The sequence below is a fragment of the Gopherus flavomarginatus genome, chromosome 4, assembly GCF_025201925.1.
Source record: "Gopherus flavomarginatus isolate rGopFla2 chromosome 4, rGopFla2.mat.asm, whole genome shotgun sequence".
Lineage (NCBI taxonomy): Eukaryota > Metazoa > Chordata > Testudines > Testudinidae > Gopherus > Gopherus flavomarginatus.
In genome coordinates, this window is record NC_066620.1 from 148,961,407 (window position 1) to 148,980,457 (window position 19,051).

Consider the following 19,051-nt stretch of genomic DNA (forward strand, 5'->3'; position numbering starts at 1 on the left):
GTGGGGGGGGGGGGGGGTGGGGGGGGGGGGGGGGGGGGGGGGGGGGGGGGGGGGGGGTGGGGGGGGGGGGGGGGGGGGGGGGGGGGGGGGGGGGGGGGGGGGGGGGGGGGGGGGGGGGGTGGGGGGGGGGGGGGGGGGGGGGGGGGGGGGGGGGGGGGGGGGGGGGGGGGGGGGGGGGGGGGGTGGGGGGGGGGGGGGGGGGGGGGGGGTGGGGGGGGGGGGGGGGGGGGGGGGGGGGGGGGGGGGGGGGGGGGGGGGGGGGGGTGGGGGGGGGGGGGGGGGGGGGGGGGGGGGGGGGTGGGGGGGGGGGGGGGGGGGGGGGGGGGGGGGGGGTGGGGGGGGGGGGGGGGGGGGGGGGGGGGGGGGGGGGGGGGGGGGGGGGGGGGGGGGGGGGGGGGGGGGGGGGGGGGGGTGGGGGGGGGGGGGGGGGGGGGTGGGGGGGGGGGGGGGGGGGGGGGGGGGGGGTGGGGGGGGGGGGGGGGGGGGGGTGGGGGGGGGGGGGGGGGGGGGGGGGGGGGGGGGGGGGGTGGGGGGGGGGGGGGGGGGGGGGGGGGGGGGGGGGGGGGGGGGGGGGGGGGGGGGGGGGGGGGGGGGGTGGGGGGGGGGGGGGGGGGGGGGGGGGGGGGGGGGGGGGGGGGGGGGGGGGGGGGGGGGGGGGGGGGTGGGGGGGGGGGGGGGGGGGGGGGGGGGGGGGGGGGGGGGGGGGGGGGGGGGGGGGGGGGGGGGGGGGGGGGGGGGGGGGGGGGGGGGGGGGGGGGGGGGGGGGGGGGGGGGGGGGGGGGGGGGGGGGGGTGGGGGGGGGGGGGGGGGGGGGGGGGGGGGGGGGGGGGGGGGGGGGGGGGGGGGGGGGGGGGGGGGGGGGGGGGGGGGGGGTGGGGGGGGGGGGGGGGGGGGGGGGGGGGGGGGGGGGGGGGGGGGTGGGGGGGGGGGGGGGGGGGGGGGGGGGGGGGGGGGGGGGGGGGGGGGGGGGGGGGGGGGGGGGGGGGTGGGGGGGGGGGGGGGGGGGGGGGGGGGGGGGGGGGGGGGGTGGGGGGGGGGGGGGGGGGGGGGGGGGGGGGGGGGGGGGGGGGGGGTGGGGGGGGGGGGGGGGGGGGGGGGGGGGGGGGGGGGGGGGGGGGGGGGGGGGGGGGGGGGGGGGGGGGGGGGGGGGGGGGGGGGGGGGGGGGGGGGGGGGGGGGGGGGGGGGGGGGGGGGGGGGGGGGGGGGGGGGGGGGGGGGGGGGGGGGGGGGGGGGGGGGGGGGGGGGGGGGGGGGGGGGGGGGGGTGGGGGGGGGGGGGGGGGGGGGGGGGGGGGGGGGGGGGGGGGGGGGGGGGGGGGGGGGGGGGGGGGGGGGGGGGGGGGGGGGGGGGGGGGGGGGGGGGGGGGGGGGGGGGGGGGGGGGGGGGGTGGGGGGGGGGGGGGGGGGGGGGGGGGGGGGGGGGGGGGGGGGGGGGGGGGGGGGGGGGGGGGGGGGGGTGGGGGGGGGGGGGGGGGGGGGGGGGGGGGGGGGGGGGGTGGGGGGGGGGGGGGGGGGGGGGGGGGGGGGGGGGGGGGGGGGGGGGGGGGGGGGGGGGGGGGGGGGGGGGGGGGGGGGGGGGGGGGGGGGGGGGGGGGGGGGGGGGGGGGGGGGGGGGGGGGGGGGGGGGGGGGGGGGGGGGGGGGGGGGGGGGGGGGGGGGGGGGGGGGGGGGGGGGGGGGGGGGGGGGGGGGGGGGGGGGGGGGGGGGGTGGGGGGGGGGGGGGGGGGGGGGGGGGGGGGGGGGGGGGGGGGGGGGGGGGGGGGGGGGGGGGGGGGGGTGGGGGGGGGGGGGGGGGGGGGGGGGGGGGGGGGGGTGGGGGGGGGGGGGGGGGGGGGGGGGGGGGGGGGGGGGGGGGGGGGGGGGGGGTGGGGGGGGGGGGGGGGGGGGGGGGGGGGGGGGGGGGGGGGGGGGGGGGGGGGGGGGGGGGGGGGGGGGGGGGGGGGGGGGGGGGGGGGGGGGGGGGGGGGGGGGGGGGGGGGGGGGGGGGGGGGGGGGGGGGGGGGGGGGGTGGGGGGGGGGGGGGGGGGGGGGGGGGGGGGGGGGGGGGGGGGGGGGGGGGGGGGGGGGGGGGGGGGGGGGGGGGGGGGGGGGGGGGGGGGGGGGGGGGGGGGGGGGGGGGGGGGGGGGGGGGGGGGGGGGGGGGGGGGGGGGGGGGGGGGGGGGGGGGGGGGGGGGGGGGGGGGGGGGGGGGGGGGGGGGGGGGGGGGGGGGGGGGGGGGGGGGGGGGGGGGGGGGGGGGTGGGGGGGGGGGGGGGGGGGGGGGGGGGGGGGGGGGGGGGGGGGGGGGGGGGGGGGGGGGGGGGGGGGGGGGGGGGGGGGGGGGGGGGGGGGGGGGTGGGGGGGGGGGGGGGGGGGGGGGGGGGGGGTGGGGGGGGGGGGGGGGGGGGGGGGTGGGGGGGGGGGGGGGGGGGGGGGGGGGGGGGGGGGGGGGGGGGGGGGGGGGGGGGGGGGGGGGGGGGGGGGGGGGGGGGGGGGGGGGGGGGGGGGGGGGGGGGGGGGGGGGGGGGGGGGGGGGGGGGGGGGGGGGGGGGGGGGGGGGGGGGGGGGGGGGGGGGGGGGGGGGGGGGGGGGGGGGGGGGGGGGGGGTGGGGGGGGGGGGGGGGGGGGGGGGGGGGGGGGGGGGGGGGGGGGGGGGGGGGGGGGGGGGGGGGGGGGGGGGGGGTGGGGGGGGGGGGGGGGGGGGGGGGGGGGGGGGGGGGGGGGGGGGGGGGGGGGGGGGGGGGGGGGGGGGGGGGGGGGGGGGGGGGGGGGGGGGGGGGGGGGGGGGGGGGGGGGGGGGGGGGGGGGGGGGGGGGTGGGGGGGGGGGGGGGGGGGGGGGGGGGGGGGGGGGGGGGTGGGGGGGGGGGGGGGGTGGGGGGGGGGGGGGGGGGGGGGGGGGGGGGGGGGGGGGGGGGGGGGGGGGGGGGGGGGGGGGGGGGGGGGGGGGGGGGGGGGGGGGGGGGGGGGGGGGGGGGGGGGGGGGGGGGGGGGGGGGTGGGGGGGGGGGGGGGGGGGGGGGGGGGGGGGGGGGGGGGGGGGGGGGGGGGGGGGGGGGGGGGGGGGGGGGGGGGGGGGTGGGGGGGGGGGGGGGGGGGGGGGGGGGGGGGGGGGGGGGGGGGGGGGGGGGGGGGGGGTGGGGGGGGGGGGGGGGGGGGGGGGGGGGGGGGGGGGGGGGGGGGGGGGGGGGGGGGGGGGGGGGGGGGGGGGGGGGGGGGGGGGGGGGGGGGGGGGGGGGGGGGTGGGGGGGGGGGGGGGGGGGGGGGGGGGGGTGGGGGGGGGGGGGGGGGGGGGGGGGGGGGGGGGGGGGGGGGGGGGGGGGGGGGGGGGGGGGGGGGGGGGGGGGGGGGGGGGGGGGGTGGGGGGGGGGGGGGGGGGGGGGGGGGGGGGGGGGGGGGGGGGGGGGGGGGGGGGGGGGTGGGGGGGGGGGGGGGGGGGGGGGGGGGGGGGGGGGGGGGGGGGGGGGGGGGGGGGGGGGGGGGGGGGGGGGGGGGGGGGGGGGGGGGGGGGGGGGGGGGGGGGGGGGGGGGGGGGGGGGGGGGGGGGGGGGGGGGGGGGGGGGGGGGGGGGGGGGGGGGGGGGGGGGGTGGGGGGGGGGGGGGGGGGGGGGGGGGGGGGCGGGGGGGGGGGGGGGGGGGGGGGGGGGGGGGGGGGGGGGGGGGGGGGGGGGGGGGGGGGGGGGGGGGGGGGGGGGGGGGGGGGGGGGGGGGGGGGGGGGGGGGGGGGGGGGGGGGGGGGGGGGGGGGGGGGGGGGGGGGGGGGGGGGGGGGGGGGGGGGGGGGGGTGGGGGGGGGGGGGGGGGGGGGGGGGGGGGGGGGGGGGGGGGGGGGGGGGGGGGGGGGGGGGGGGGGGGGGGGGGGGGGGGGGGGGGGGGGGGGGGGGGGGGGGGGGGGGGGGGGGGTGGGGGGGGGGGGGGGGGGGGGGGGGGGGGGGGGGGGGGGGGGGGGGGGGGGGGGGGGGGGGGGGGGGGGGGGGGGGGGGGGGGGGGGGGGGGGGGGGGGGGGGGGGGGGGGGGGGGGGGTGGGGGGGGGGGGGGGGGGGGGGGGGGGTGGGGGGGGGGGGGGGGGGGGGGGGGGGGGGGGGGGGGGTGGGGGGGGGGGGGGGGGGGGGGGGGGGGGGGGGGGGGGGGGGGGGGGGGGGGGGGGGGGGGGGGGGGGGGTGGGGGGGGGGGGGGGGGGGGGGGGGGGGGGGGGGGGGGGGGGGGGGGGGGGGGGGGGGGGGGGGGGGGGGGGGGGGGGGGTGGGGGGGGGGGGGGGGGGGGGGGGGGGGGGGGGGGGGGGGGGGGGGGGGGGGGGGGGGGGGGGGGGGGGGGGGGGGGGGGGGGGGGGGGGGGGGGGGGTGGGGGGGGGGGGGGGGGGTGGGGGGGGGGGGGGGGGGGGGGGGGGGGGGGGGGGGGGGGGGGGGGGGGGGGGGGGGGGGGGGGGGGGGGGGGGGGGGGGGGGGGGGGGGGGGGGGGGGGGGGGGGGGGGGGGGGGGGGGGGGGGGGGGGGGGTGGGGGGGGGGGGGGGGGGGGGGGGGGGGGGGGGGGGGGGGGGGGGGGGGGGGGGGGGGGGGGGGGGGGGGGGGGGGGGGGGGGGGGGGGGGGGGGGTGGGGGGGGGGGGGGGGGGGGGGGGGGGGGGGGGGGGGGGGGGGGGGGGGGGGGGGGGGGGGGGGGGGGGGGGGGGGGGGGGGGGGGGGGGGGGGGGTGGGGGGGGGGGGGGGGGGGGGGGGGGGGGGGGGGGGGGGGGGGGGGGGGGGGGGGGGGGGGGGGGGGGGGGGGGGGGGGGGGGGGGTGGGGGGGGGGGGGGGGGGGGGGGGGGGGGGGGGGGGGGGGGGGGGGGGGGGGGGGGGGGGGGGGGGGGGGGGGGGGGGGGGGGGGGGGGGGGGGGGGGGGTGGGGGGGGGGGGGGGGGGGGGGGGGGGGGGGGGGGGGGGGGGGGGGGGGGGGGGGGGGGGGGGGGGGGGGGGGGGGGGGGGGGGGGGGGGGGGGGGGGGGGGGGGGGGGGGGGGGGGGGGTGGGGGGGGGGGGGGGGGGGGGGGGGGGGGGGGGGGGGGGGGGGGGGGGGGGGGGGGGGGGGGGGGGGGGGGGGGGGTGGGGGGGGGGGGGGGGGGGGGGGGGGGGGGGGTGGGGGGGGGGGGGGGGGGGGGGGGGGGGGGGGGGGGGGGGGGGGGGGGGGGGGTGGGGGGGGGGGGGGGGGGGGGGGGGGGGGGGGGGGGGGGGGGGGGGGGGGGGGGGGGGGGGGGGGGGGGGGGGGGGGGGGGGGGGGGGGGGGGGGGGGGGGGGGGGGGGGTGGGGGGGGGGGGGGGGGGGGGGGGGGGGGGGGTGGGGGGGGGGGGGGGGGGGGGGGGGGGGGGGGGGGGGGGGGGGGGGGGGGGGGGGGGGGGGGGGGGGGGGGGGGGGGTGGGGGGGGGGGGGGGGGGGGGGGGGGGGGGGGGGGGGGGGGGGGGGGGGGGGGGGGGGGGGGGGGGGGGGGGGGGGGGGGGGGGGGGGGGGGGGGGGGGGGGGGGGGGGGGGGTGGGGGGGGGGGGGGGGGGGGGGGGGGGGGGGGGGGGGGGGGGGGGGGGGGGGGGGGGGGGGGGGGGGGGGGGGGGGGGGGGGGGGGGGGGGGGGGGGGGGGTGGGGGGGGGGGGGGGGGGGGGGGGGGGGGGGGGTGGGGGGGGGGGGGGGGGGGGGGGGGGGGGGGGGGGGGGGGGGGGGGGGGGGGGGGGGGGGGGGGGGGGGGGGGGGGGGGGGGTGGGGGGGGGGGGGGGGGGGGGGGGGGGGGGGGGGGGGGGGGGGGGGGGGGGGGGGGGGGGGGGGGGGGGGGGGGGGGGGGGGGGGGGTGGGGGGGGGGGGGGGGGGGGGGGGGGGGGGGGGGGGGGGGGGGGGGGGGGGGGGGGGGGGTGGGGGGGGGGGGGGGGGGGGGGGGGGGGGGGGGGGGGGGGGGGGGGGGGGGGGGGGGGGGGGGGGGGGGGGGGGGGGGGGGGGGGGGGGGGGGGGGGGGGGGGGGGTGGGGGGGGGGGGGGGGGGGGGGGGGGGGGGGTGGGGGGGGGGGGGGGGGGGGGGGGGGGGGGGGGGGGGGGGGGGGGGGGGGGGGGGGGGGGGGGGGGGGGGGGGGGGGGGGGGGGGGGGGGGGGGGGGGGGGGGGGGGTGGGGGGGGGGGGGGGGGGTGGGGGGGGGGGGGGGGGGGGGGGGGGGGGGGGGGGGGGGGGGGGGGGGGGGGGGGGGGGGGGGGGGGGGGGGGGGGGGGGGGGGGGGGGGGGGGGGGGGGGGGGGGGGGGGGGGGGGGGGTGGGGGGGGGGGGGGGGGGGGGGGGGGGGGGGGGGGGGGGGGGGGGGGGGGGGGGGGGGGGGGGGTGGGGGGGGGGGGGGGGGGGGGGGGGGGGGGGGGGGGGGGGGGGTGGGGGGGGGGGGGGGGGGGGGGGGGGGGGGGGGGGGGGGGGGGGGGGGGGGGGGGGGGGGGGGGGGGGGGGGGGGGGGGGGGGGGGGGGGGGGGGGGGGGGGGGGGGGGGGGGGGGGGGGGGGGGGGGGGGGGGGGGGGGGGGGGGGGGGGGGGGGGGGGGGGGGGGGGGGGGTGGGGGGGGGGGGGGTGGGGGGGGGGGGGGGGGGGGGGGGGGGGGGGGGGGGGGGGGGGGGGGGGGGGGGGGGGGGGGGGGGGGGGGGGGGGGGGGGGGGGGGGGGGGGGGGGGGGGGGGTGGGGGGGGGGGGGGGGGGGGGGGGGGGGGGGGGGGGGGGGGGGGGGGGGGGGGGGGGGGGGGGGGTGGGGGGGGGGGGGGGGGGGGGGGGGGGGGGGGGGGGGGGGGGGGGGTGGGGGGGGGGGGGGGGGGGGGGGGGGGGGGGGGGGGGGGGGGGGGGGGGGGGGGGGGGGGGGGGGGGGGGGGGGGGGGGGGGGGGGGGGGGGGGGGGGGGGGGGGGGGGGGGGGGGGGGGGGGGGGGGGGGGGGGGGGTGGGGGGGGGGGGGGGGGGGGGGGGGGGGGGGGGGGGGGGGGGGGGGGGGGGGGGGGGGGGGGGGGGGGGGGGGGGGGGGGGGGGGGGGGTGGGGGGGGGGGGGGGGGGGGGGGGGGGGGGGGGGGGGGGGGGGGGGGGTGGGGGGGGGGGGGGGGGGGGGGGGGGGGGGGGGGGGGGGGGGGGGGGGGGGGGGGGGGGGGGGGGGGGGGGGGGGGGGGGGGGGGGGGGGGGGGGGGGGGGGGGGGGGGGGGGGGGGGGGGGGGGGGGTGGGGGGGGGGGGGGGGGGGGGGGGGGGGGGGGGGGGGGGGGGGGGGGGGGGGGGGGGGGGGGGGGGGGGGGGGGGGGGGGGGGGGGGGGGGGGGGGGGGGGGGGGGGGGGGGGGTGGGGGGGGGGGGGGGGGGGGGGGGGGGGGGGGGGGGGGGGGGGGGGGTGGGGGGGGGGGGGGGGGGGGGGGGGGGGTGGGGGGGGGGGGGGGGGGGGGGGGGGGGGGGGGGGGGGGGGGGGGGTGGGGGGGGGGGGGGGGGGGGGGGGGGGGGGGGGGGGGGGGGGGGGGGGGGGGGGGGGGGGGGGGGGGGGGGGGGGGGGGGGGGGGGGGGGGGGGGGGGGGGGGGGGGGGGGGGGGGGGGGGGGGGGGGGGGGGGGGGGGGGGGGGGGGGGGGGGGGGGGGGGGGGGGGGGGGGGGGGGGGTGGGGGGGGGGGGGGGGGGGGGGGGGGGGGGGGGGGGGGGGGGGGGGTGGGGGGGGGGGGGGGGGGGGGGGGGGGGGGGGGGGGGGGGGGGGGGGGGGGGGGGGGGGGGGGGGGGGGGGGGGGGGGGGGGGGGGGGGGGGGGGGGGGGGGGGGGGGGGGGGGGGGGGGGGGGGGGGGGGGGGGGGGTGGGGGGGGGGGGGGGGGGGGGGGGGGGGGGGGGGGGGGGGGGGGGGGGGGGGGGGGGGGGGGGGGGGGGGGGGGGGGGGGGGGGGGGGGGGGGGGGGGGGGGGGGGGGGGGTGGGGGGGGGGGGGGGGGGGGGGGGGGGGGGTGGGGGGGGGGGGGGGGGGGGGGGGGGGGGGGGGGGGGGGGGGGGGGGGGGGGGGGGGGGGGGGGGGTGGGGGGGGGGGGGGGGGGGGGGGGGGGGGGGGGGGGGGGGGGGGGGGGGGGGGGGGGGGGGGGGGGGGGGGGGGGGGGTGGGGGGGGGGGGGGGGGGGGGGGGGGGGGGGGGGGGGGGGGGGGGGGGGGGGGGGGGGGGTGGGGGGGGGGGGGGGGGGGGGGGGGGGGGGGGGGGGGGGGGGGGGGGGTGGGGGGGGGGGGGGGGGGGGGGGGGGGGGGGGGGGGGGGGGGGGGGGGGGGGGGGGGGGGGGGGGGGGGGGGGGGGGTGGGGGGGGGGGGGGGGGGGGGGGGGGGGGGGGGGGGGGGGGGGGGGGGGGGGGGGGGGGGGGGGGGGGGGGGGGGGGGGGGGGGGGGGGGGGGGGGGGTGGGGGGGGGGGGGGGGGGGGGGGGGGGGGGGGGGGGGGGGGGGGGGGGGGGGGGGGGGGGGGGTGGGGGGGGGGGGGGGGGGGGGGGGGGGGGGGGGGGGGGGGGGGGGGGGGGGGGGTGGGGGGGGGGGGGGGGGGGGGGGGGGGGGGGGGGGGGGGGGGGGGGGGGGGGGGGGGGGGGGGGGGGGGGGGGGGGGGGGGGGGGGGGGGGGGGGGGGGGGGGGGGGGGGGGGTGGGGGGGGGGGGGGGTGGGGGGGGGGGGGGGGGGGGGGGGGGGGGGGGGGGGGGGGGGGGGGGGGGGGGGGGGGGGGGGGGGGGGGGGGGGGGGGGGGGGGGGGGGGGGGGGGGGGGGGGGGGGGGGGGGGGGGGGTGGGGGGGGGGGGGGGGGGGGGGGGGGGGGGGGGGGGGGGGGGGGGGGGGGGGGGTGGGGGGGGGGGGGGGGGGGGGGGGGGGGGGGGGGGGGGGGGGGGGGGGGGGGGGGGGGGGGGGGGGGGGGGGGGGGGGGGGGGGGGGGGGGGGGGGGGGGGGGGGGGGGTGGGGGGGGGGGGGGGGGGGGGGGGGGGGGGGGGGGGGGGGGGGGGGGGGGGGGGGGGGGGGGGGGGGGGGGGGGGGGGGGGGGGGGGGGTGGGGGGGGGGGGGGGGGGGGGGGGGGGGGGGGGGGGGGGGGGGGGGGGGGGGGGGGGGGGGGGGGGGGGGGGGGGGGGGGGGGGGGGGGGGGGGGGGGTGGGGGGGGGGGGGGGGGGGGGGGGGGGGGGGGGGGGGGGTGGGGGGGGGGGGGGGGGTGGGGGGGGGGGGGGGGGGGGGGGGGGGGGGGGGGGGGGGGGGGGGGGGGTGGGGGGGGGGGGGGGGGGGGGGGGTGGGGGGGGGGGGGGGGGGGGGGGGGGGGGGGGGGGGGGGGGGGGGGGGGGGGGGGGGGGGGGGGGGGGGGGGTGGGGGGGGGGGGGGGGGGGGGGGTGGGGGGGGGGGGGGGGGGGGGGGGGGGGGGGGGGGGGGGGGGGGGGGGGGGGGGGGGGGGGGGGGGGGGGGGGGGGGGGGGGGGGGGGGGGGGGGGGGGGGGGGGGGGGGGGGGGGGGGGGGGGGGGGGGGGGGGGGGGTGGGGGGGGGGGGGGGGGGGGGGGGGGGGGGGGGGGGGGGGGGGGGGGGGGGGGGGGGGGGGTGGGGGGGGGGGGGGGGGGGGGGGGGGGGGGGGGGGGGGGGGGGGGGGGGGGGGTCTTGCCGATCAGCTCAGGTAGAGGCACGTTGATTTTTGTTGCTATTAAATCTATGGCTGATGAAATACACTAAGTGCAAACCTTTCAGTTGATGACAAATAAAAAAGGATATTCCCTTCTTCTGCACAACGGACACCACTACACATAGGTCTTTAAACCACATCAACCGTCCAAATACAAATTGAATCCTGATCTGGAAACGCGTATCACAACTCTCTTCACCTGAGGAGAACCACTGACATCAGTGTGACTTCTTGGGTGAGTAAAAACTCACACCTGTTGTAAGAGTTGGGATGGGACCTTAGAAAGGGGAAGAGAGATGAAACGGCTTTTTTGACAGTGATAAAATGGTGATGGAAATCCAATACAAAGGTCCCATCCACATACTACCCTGAAGCCCCCAAAACCATGGTAAATTAATGGTGAGCAAAAATTTTTGTTTAAAACTTTTTCACCAAATCATTACTTAATTGTGTCAATAATGGCAAAATTAAAGAAAAAAAAAGCTGTTCCACTTTGTCTAGCTAATAAAATTCATTGGAGCAGGGGACTGGAACGATAGATGTCCTGCCTACCAAAAGTGTCCAGGAGTATTTTACTATTTTACAAAGTGATAAACAGTTTCAAGAGAAGAGGTTGAGAGACACAACCCCAGAATAGCCTTGTGGGTGTAGGGCAGTGACTGGAGTATTCAGCTGGGGGGCGCGGGTGGGACAAGGACTTTGGGTTCAAGTCACTACTCTAGAATGGGTTTGAGTCTGGGTCTCCCACGTCAGTTCCCCACTCACTGGGCTATTGGGGGTGGGTGCATCCCACCACTGTGGTTTGTGACTGGCAGCTGTGTCTCCTGTGCATTAAGCCTTCTGTTTCAAAATTTCTTTGTTTTTATTAATAAAAGCATAAAATCCCAGAAATGAAAACTGCTTTTCAGTTGAATGAAACAATTTTTTTGCATTTTTTATTTTTTGAAAAGTCCAAAAAGTTCAGTTTGGGGTTGACATGAAACACTTTTTTTTTAATTATTTTGAAATGCCACAAAACTGAGAATCAGTTATTCTCACAGAGTTACTCTACATAGTCTTGCACCAGAGACTGTATTGTAAGGCATAGTTTGTTACAATGCACCTCCTACAGGGCTGTGATGAAAGACACGATGTAAGTAGCTTGATTTATTTTAATTACTTTACCACTATATCAAGACACATATCAGAGCCCATCTTGTGCTGTCCCTCTGGAAAGACAATCTGCCACAAGTCTGGGTTTTGAGGATCATTCTGAGAAGTGTTGGAATTGCTATATGCAGAAAGAAGTGTTTACAAACTTCAATCACTGCAGGAAATTGTTTAGAAAATGTGGCTGCTCAGTTAATGAATCTGGACAGTCAGATGGGCCACAGTGAAACAGGAGGAGAAGTACTGAAACTAACATTTCTGCTTGAAGAGCTGGCCATTAAATTTTTTAAGTCTTATGAGATTCTACTTAAATGCTTTACTGTTCACTGCTGCTGCTGTGACATTCAACCACTGCTGCCAAAATTGACATCACCAGCCAAGGCCCATAAAACCCGAGGAGCAGGGCCAGATTACGGCAATCTGGTCACATGGCTCTTCTGAGCCACTCCTATTTGAGGGCATAGTGGTGAACCCTCACACAAGAGCCATCTACTCAGCTAGTCTGTGGACCTGCTGCTACTCCTGTTGTGTTAGGCTAGGACTTTCCTGACCACAAACAGCTTCCTGTGTCCAAAGGGCTGGGATCGTCTTTGTGGGAGACAAGGAGAGTCCCTGTTTGACACCATTCAAGAAGAGGTGTGTGTGTGTGTGTGTGATCCGCCAACATCACTGCAGAACAGGCTGACTGGACAGAGAGACCCCTTTCCCCCAATAGTCATCTGCTGAATGTCGTCTGTGAGATTTCTCTATTACAAACCATAAAGTTTGAATTAGAAAGGTGGGCCCCATAGCCTTTATCAAGTTTGAGTGCATTTATTTATTGAAGGTGTATATTTTCCCAATTTCCTTGTCATGTTGTGTGGCTCTCTCTCATCAAAGTTCCGCCTAGGGTAAGAGTGGATTGGAAGTTCAGACAAAGGAAAATACTATTGCTGTAAAATTCCTGATACTGACTAGATAGATTTCTGCCTTACTGGCTACAATTCAAAAAGAAAGTGATTGATTGGGCAATATCAGGTTTTCAAATTCCTTATTCAATATCATCATAATGAAAGTCAGGAATTTGATATCAGTGAGAGCTCTTTTATCCAAAGAGACTCTTTTGGGGAAATTAAGAAGCAGGCTGGATTTTCTGTTGTATTCAATAAAAACATTTTGTGTATGTCCCTCAAAACAACTAACCATATGTTGTGAAGCAACTCAATATATGTATGTACAAATCAGAACATGCAGCTCTTTCAGTAACAGCAATAAAACAGCTAGATATATGAGAACCTTTATCAATTAAGAGAAGAAAATTATAGCGACCCCACTTCTTCATTCATGCACAAATTGTTTTTTAACTCAGTCAGAAATCTGGTTTATACTTGTGTCTTAGAACAATGGAATAAAGTGGATCTGGAGCTTCATGCTCATCATTCGACCCTTATATAGAAAAAACGACGAGAGCCACAAAGACCATGAGAAAACACAAAACTTTTGTACCCATGGATTTAGCACATAAACAGAACTAATACAAAATGGCAATTACACTTTCTGAAGGAGGGCCCAACATTTGTTGATAATATAAAAGAGAGGTGGGGATTTTATGGCATATGATGTAGGATTTGCTCTATATCCCTCTATCACCTCCATTAACTTAGGGTTGTGTTTCACAGTTGCTGGTCAAAATGTATAGATTTTTTTCGAAGAGGAGCAAAGCCATCCAGACAAAAGCTTACATGGCATTCATGTTTTTAAGAATCCATCCTTATCCTTAAAGATCTCTGACCGCATACACTACACAACAGTAACACTATGCATTCGATCAAACAATTCCTTGCTAGTGCTACTAGAGGAAACTCTGGTGCATGTACTGATAACTCCTTTTTCACGTACACCATAAGTTACACTGAGCAGAAATTTACGTTGTGGGCAATTTCCAGAGGCTTTGGGACACAGGTGATAAAGACGTAGAAACATATTCTGTTTGCAGAGGTCTTTATACTCTGAAATGGATAGCTGATTACAAAGCAGCCTGAAGATCTAATTATAATTGGCATCGGGAGATGAGGAAAGACTGCAGACATCTCCTCTACTTTTATACACAGTCCTTGTGGCACTCACATTGCTTTCAATAAATGTGCTTCTGGCAAAAACTGTCAATTATGGTAATAGCCTGGATGACTGGGTACTGAGAGACTACAAGCCTGACCTTTGCTGTTGTAATCATCATCATCAGCGTGAGTATGCATGCCACCCAAAAGACAGAACAAGTAGCTTAACTAGGCTGTAATTGCCTTGTGATGATGATACCATTGATGAGCATTTTTGTTTGTGTTAATTGAAAAGATAGTATACTGGGTGATCTCTACAGAAGGTGGAAGATAATGCGCAAGGGAGAGAAAGCATGTGCCTAAACTAAAGTAGGAAGAATAATACTTCATACATTACATACATTCTGATACCTTCACCTTACCAGCATATGAAAGTATCATGCATAGCACACTTCTGTTAAAAGGGAGGTTTATGTAGGCACAGAGCTCAAACATCTGATTAAAAATGAGTTTTAAATTCTGCATCTAAACAACTCGACCCCATAAACTGTCTAAGCCTAAAAAGTTTTGGTCTATAATCATTATTAAAATTGTGTATGGGCTCATCAGTGAAACAGTAGTGGAGCAAAAGAGGTATCTTAAAGTATCGTAAGTTATACTGAGGACACGTGTTGAATTCAAGGAGCTGTGTTTGTGTGAGAGAGAGGACAAGTTGGTCTAAGGACTCTCCAGTGTACAGCACCCTTCCACAGAAGTGTTTATGTTATGGTGGCACCCAAAACAAACAGATAGGAAGATAGCCTCTGTCTTGAAGAGCTTGTATTCTAAAGATTAGTGCCCAGTTGTAGGAGGGAATGTATATAACGAACTAACCCACTGATCAGGGTGATGGCTGGCACACCCTCTTGTTCATTCCTTGCTTTCATTTACAGTACAAAGGCATAGCCTTCAGTTTTTTAAAGGGGGAATTACAGATACAGCTTGGAAGAGGCACAATGGTTACATAAGAGAAAGCTGTATATAAAGGGAGCATGATGTCAGGAGGCTGTGAAAGTAATACTGCTGTTGAAGTCCCTGATATGGTGGTGGGAAGCGGGGACTGGTGAGCACAGTGCCTTGGTAGGTCTTGTATCTCATGTGAGGAGCTGGAAAGCTAGGATTCACCTCTGGTACCGTGGGTTTAGCTGTCCTGGCTGACTTGGGAGGGAGCATGGACGGTCAGTGATCATTCCCCATCAAAGTTGCAATAATCTTATTTTAGATATTATATTTTCCATAGTGATCATTACAGATTATTGTCTTTCTTCTAGTCTAAATCTCTAATGGCATTTGCAACATACATAGCAGACTTTGGAAGCTTGCTGTTTGTGCCTTTCTTATCATTGACCACAACTAAAATAGATTATTAAATGTGTACTCACTCATCTCCAGAGAGAAAGCACAAGATATTTAATTGTATTTCCCTGGAGAATGTCCTCCTTAGTACTTCCTACTCTTCCTAGAAGTGTGGAAACCCTAATTAAAATAATTGCACCATACAAATGTTTTTTTTGGGGGTGGAGGGTTTTTCTCATTAGAATTGATTGGGAATATTTTGACAATATGTTTTTTTCATGGAAAACACCTGATTTGTCTAAACCAAAGCTGTTTATGAATCAGAGTGAATCTCCAAACCTGAAACAAAGTTGAAAATAACTTTCAAAATTGAAACAAATTCCACTTTTCTGATTCACAAGGAAAGTCATTTTAGAATTTATACTAATTAGATTTAAAAGGTTTTTTAAAAAGTCAAAAATCAAAATATGTTTTGATTGACCTGAACCAAAGTTTTTCTGATTTTTCAGGGTATGAACATTTGAGATTTGACTTTTGTCATGATTGAGACAGGAAAAAATTTTTAGCTCTTGAAAAACTCCAGAGATGGAAAAACCGTTTCCTTCCCGCTTTAATTGCCTCTACGTCCTCTTTCAACCAATTATTAAACTCTTATACTTTCTTTTCAACTTCTGGCTTTCTACTTTTTTTCCTGAGATGTTGGTCAGCATTTCTTCCCTCATTTTGTTATCCTGGCTTTTTCAGTAGCTGCTTGAATTTTATGGCTTCTGCAAGAAAACTAAATGTGCACTGGCAGCTTTCTGAGCATTGCTTCTATCATAACCTTTAGTCCCAGTTTTGGACCTTAGCGTCCAAAATATGGGGGTTAGTATGAAAACCTCCAAGCTTAGTTTACCAGCTTGGACTGGTACCTGCTGCCACCACCCAAAAATTAGAGTGTTTGGGGCACTCTGGTCCCTCTGAAAACCTTCCCTGGGGACCAAGACCCAAATCCCTTGAGTCTCACAACAAAGGGAAATAATCCTTTTTCCCTTCCCCCCTCCAGGTGCTCCTGGAGAGATACACAGACACAAGCTCTGTGAAACTACACAGAGAGACCCCCTCTCTGTTCCCAATCCTGGAAACAAAAAGTACTTTCCTATCCCCCAGAGGGAATGCAAAATCAGGCTAGCAATCCAACACACAGATCTCCCCATTTCTTCCTCCCACCAATTCCTGGTGAGTACAGACTCAATTTCCCTGAAGTAAAGAAAAACTCCAACAGGTCTTAAAAGAAAGCTTTATATAAAAAGAAAGAAAAAATACATCCGAATGTTCTCTCTGTATTAAGATGATACACACACAGGGTCAATTGCTTAAAAGAATATTGAATAAAACAGCCTTATTCAAAAGAATACAAATCAAAGCACTCCAGCACTATATTCATGCAAATACCAAAGAAAAGAAACCATAGGAACTTACTATCTGATCTCTTTGTCCTTACACTTAGAAACAGAAGACTAGAAAGTAGAGCTACTTCTCCAAAGCTCAGAGAAAGCAGGCAGACAGACACAAAGACTTAGACACAAACTTCCCTCCACCCAAAGTTGAAAAAAATCCGGTTTCCTGATGGTCCTCTGGTCAGGTGCTTCAGGTGAAAGAGACATTAACCCTTAGCTATCTGTTTATGACAGCCCTATGCCACTCTCTGAATATGAAACCTCTTCCTCCCTCCCCCAACAGCCTCCTTCCAGAGTTCATAAGCAGCATTTTCATTCCTACTTTTTGTCAACTCTGTATTTCTCGATAGTGGACCAAATTCACTCCTGATGCAACTGGGCTGATTTCATTCAAGTTATACCCAGGATAAATTTGGCTTCATTGTCGTTTCCTTGCATGATCTGATGATTCTCCTTTAGCTCTTGAAGCTTGCAAAAATCATATAATAAATGAAAAAATTAAGAGTTTCAAGCAGAAGTTGCTGACAAAAGAATGGAGGTATTTCTTCTGCTGCAGTATAACCCCCACTGTTCAAAATGTTTTGCTATTAGATTGAATTCAGGAAAAATAATGGACCAAACTATATGGAAATTTTCAAAGGTGTCATGTAGTGCACCAAAAGCAATATGGTAATGGGGCAAAATATCTTGAAAATCATCTTCCTCTTTATTAATAAAATAGAGCCGAATTCCACCCTGAAACCCAGGCTCAGACACTCATCCAATTTGGAGCAGCAGGCTTCTATCCAAGGTCCAAATTTAGCTCATGTAGCTAATCATGCACAAGGGACCCAATCCTGTGACCCCTGTGATCTCAAAACTTTCACTGATTTCAGCTGGAATTTGGGTGTGGGAGAGCTTGCAGGTCGAACTCCAAGGATTGTCCATTCCTAGAAATTATCATGTGAAGTTGGAGACTGTGCAAGCATCTCAAATTAAGTGTTAGTGTTTGCAAATATATAGATGGTTCTCCACTCCCAGAGCCAAGGCAGTGTCAATTAAACATACCTGATTTTTCCACAACTATAGGGAAACCAGTGCTATGTATTAGGCCTAGAATAACCTCTCCAACCAACAGTTCAGGTGGCACATACGCATGCCTTATGCCAGTGGTTCTGAACCTATTTATCATTGTGAGACCACAGTGTGTTGTGAGCCACATTTATACTACCTGTATGGCCCTAAGGATGTCACATGGGCTGCAGCTCTGTGTTGATTGGGCCAAAAGTGATCTGCAGGCTGCAGTTTGAGAACCACTGCCGTATGCCCTGTGTTTCATCTTTTCACTAGTCCGCCAGAGCTTCAAAAGCAGACATATGCATATTTTTTTACCACAACGTTTTATGGGTATAAATTTCAAGCATGCATTCACAAGTCAGGTATATGTGTATACGTTTGGCCAGTTTGCTGATGACCAGTTACACAGTCATACTTTTATAGTCTTCCCTTGGAGAAATATTATATAGAACTTAAAGGGACGAGACTAATGGGTTTCTATAGAAATTACATAAAAAAACCTGTGGAATGTAATAGAGAATAATATACCTCCTATAGAATGATGGCTTAAAAAATTTCTAAAAACGGTTATCATTCTCTTAAGTTCATGTTATCTACAGGAACATGTAATTACATGGTAGTTGTTATCAATAGCAAGAGGGATGAGTAGAGAGGGGCAGATTCGTGTAGGACTTGAACCTGATGCAAACAAAGAGTGAGGGATCAAAGACTTTCTGAAGAATGAGCCTAAAATTTGCTCTTGCTTTAGTTAAAGATCATTAGGTTTTGGTTCAAATCTGGGACCATACTGATCAAGACTGAAAGTTGTTTTACATCCACTAGAATTTCAGCAGCCTGTATGAAATCAATCGATCTCATACAAATTCCTGTGGCCATGTCCACATCACAAGAACACCATTACAGAGTACATTAACTGGCACTCTGCTGACTGACCTAGCCTGATAGACTCAAAGATTCAATTGAGCTGGTCCCCAGAGGCAAGATTTGTTGCTCATGTTATACCCCTTGGATAAATAAAGGACTTAATATAATATAGCACCTTTCAAGAAACTACATTCACTTAAAAATAATTATGGCCAAATTCATTTCTGTCTTTTTTACCTACTTTGTTCAGCTTACATCAGGCATTAATTTGCTTCAATATCTTTAAATCTTGGATCTACAAGATTAATTTCAATTCTACCCAAATTGATTTTGGCAGCACTTCCAATTACAGCATATATTCAATGGAATTGGTGTCAGATGGACGGGATACTGATTGCTCCTCCTCTAAGGGTATGTCTACACTACAGGATTATTCTGATTTTACAGAAACCAGTTTTTTAAAACAGATTGTATAAAGTCGAGTGCACGCAGCTACACTAAGCACATTAATTCGGCGGGTGTGCGTCCATGTACCGAGGCTAGTGTCGATTTCTGGAGTGTTGCACTGTGGGTAGCTATCCCATAGCTATCCCATAATTTCTGCAGTCTCCCCACCCCTTGGAATTCTGGGTTGAGATCCCAGTGCCTGATGGGGCAAAAAACATTGTCGCGTACACTGGGTACAGCCTCACCCCCCCTCTGTGAAACCAGCAGAAACTGTTTCGCCCTTTTTTTCTGGGTGAAATGTGCAAACACATAGCATGGCAAGCATGGACCCTGCTCAGCTCAAGACAGCAATCATCAATGTGTAAACAACTCGTGCATATCGTGCAGTCTATGCTGAACCAGGACCTGCAAAACCAGGCGAGGAGGGGGAGGCGGCTACGGCAGCGCGGCAACGAGAGTGATGAGGACATGGACACAGAATTCTCTCAAACCACGGGCCCCTGCGCTTTGGAGATCCTAATGGTAATGGGGCAGGTTCTAGCCAGAATGCCGATTTTGGGCCGGGGAAACAAGCACAGACTGGTGGACCGCATAGTTTTGCAGGTTTGGGATGATTCCCAGTGGCTGCAAAACTTTCGCATGCATAAGGGCACTTTCATGGAACTTTGTGCTTGTTTTCCCCTGCCCTGAAACGCCAATACCAAGATGAGAGCAGCCTCACAGTTGAGGAGCGAGTGGCAATAGCCCTCTGGAAGCTTGCAACGCCAGACAGCTACCAGTCAGTTGGGATTCAATTTGGAGTGGGAAAAATCTACTGTGGGGCTGCTGTGATGCAAGTGGCCAAAGCAATCATTAAGCTGCTGCTACAAAAGGTAGTGACTCTGGGAAAGGTGCAGGTCATAGTGGATGGCTTTGCTGCAATGGGATTCCCTAACTGTGGGGGGTGATAGATGGAACCCATATCCCTATCTTGGCACCGGAGCACCAGGGCACCCAGGTACACAAACCGCAAGGGGTACTTTTCCATGGTGCTGCAAGCACTGGTGGATCACAAGAGATGTTTCCCAACATCCACGTGGGATGACCGGGAAGGGTCATGACGCTCGCGTCTTCAGGAACACTATCTGTTTTAAAAAACGGCTGCAGCAAGGGAAACTTCC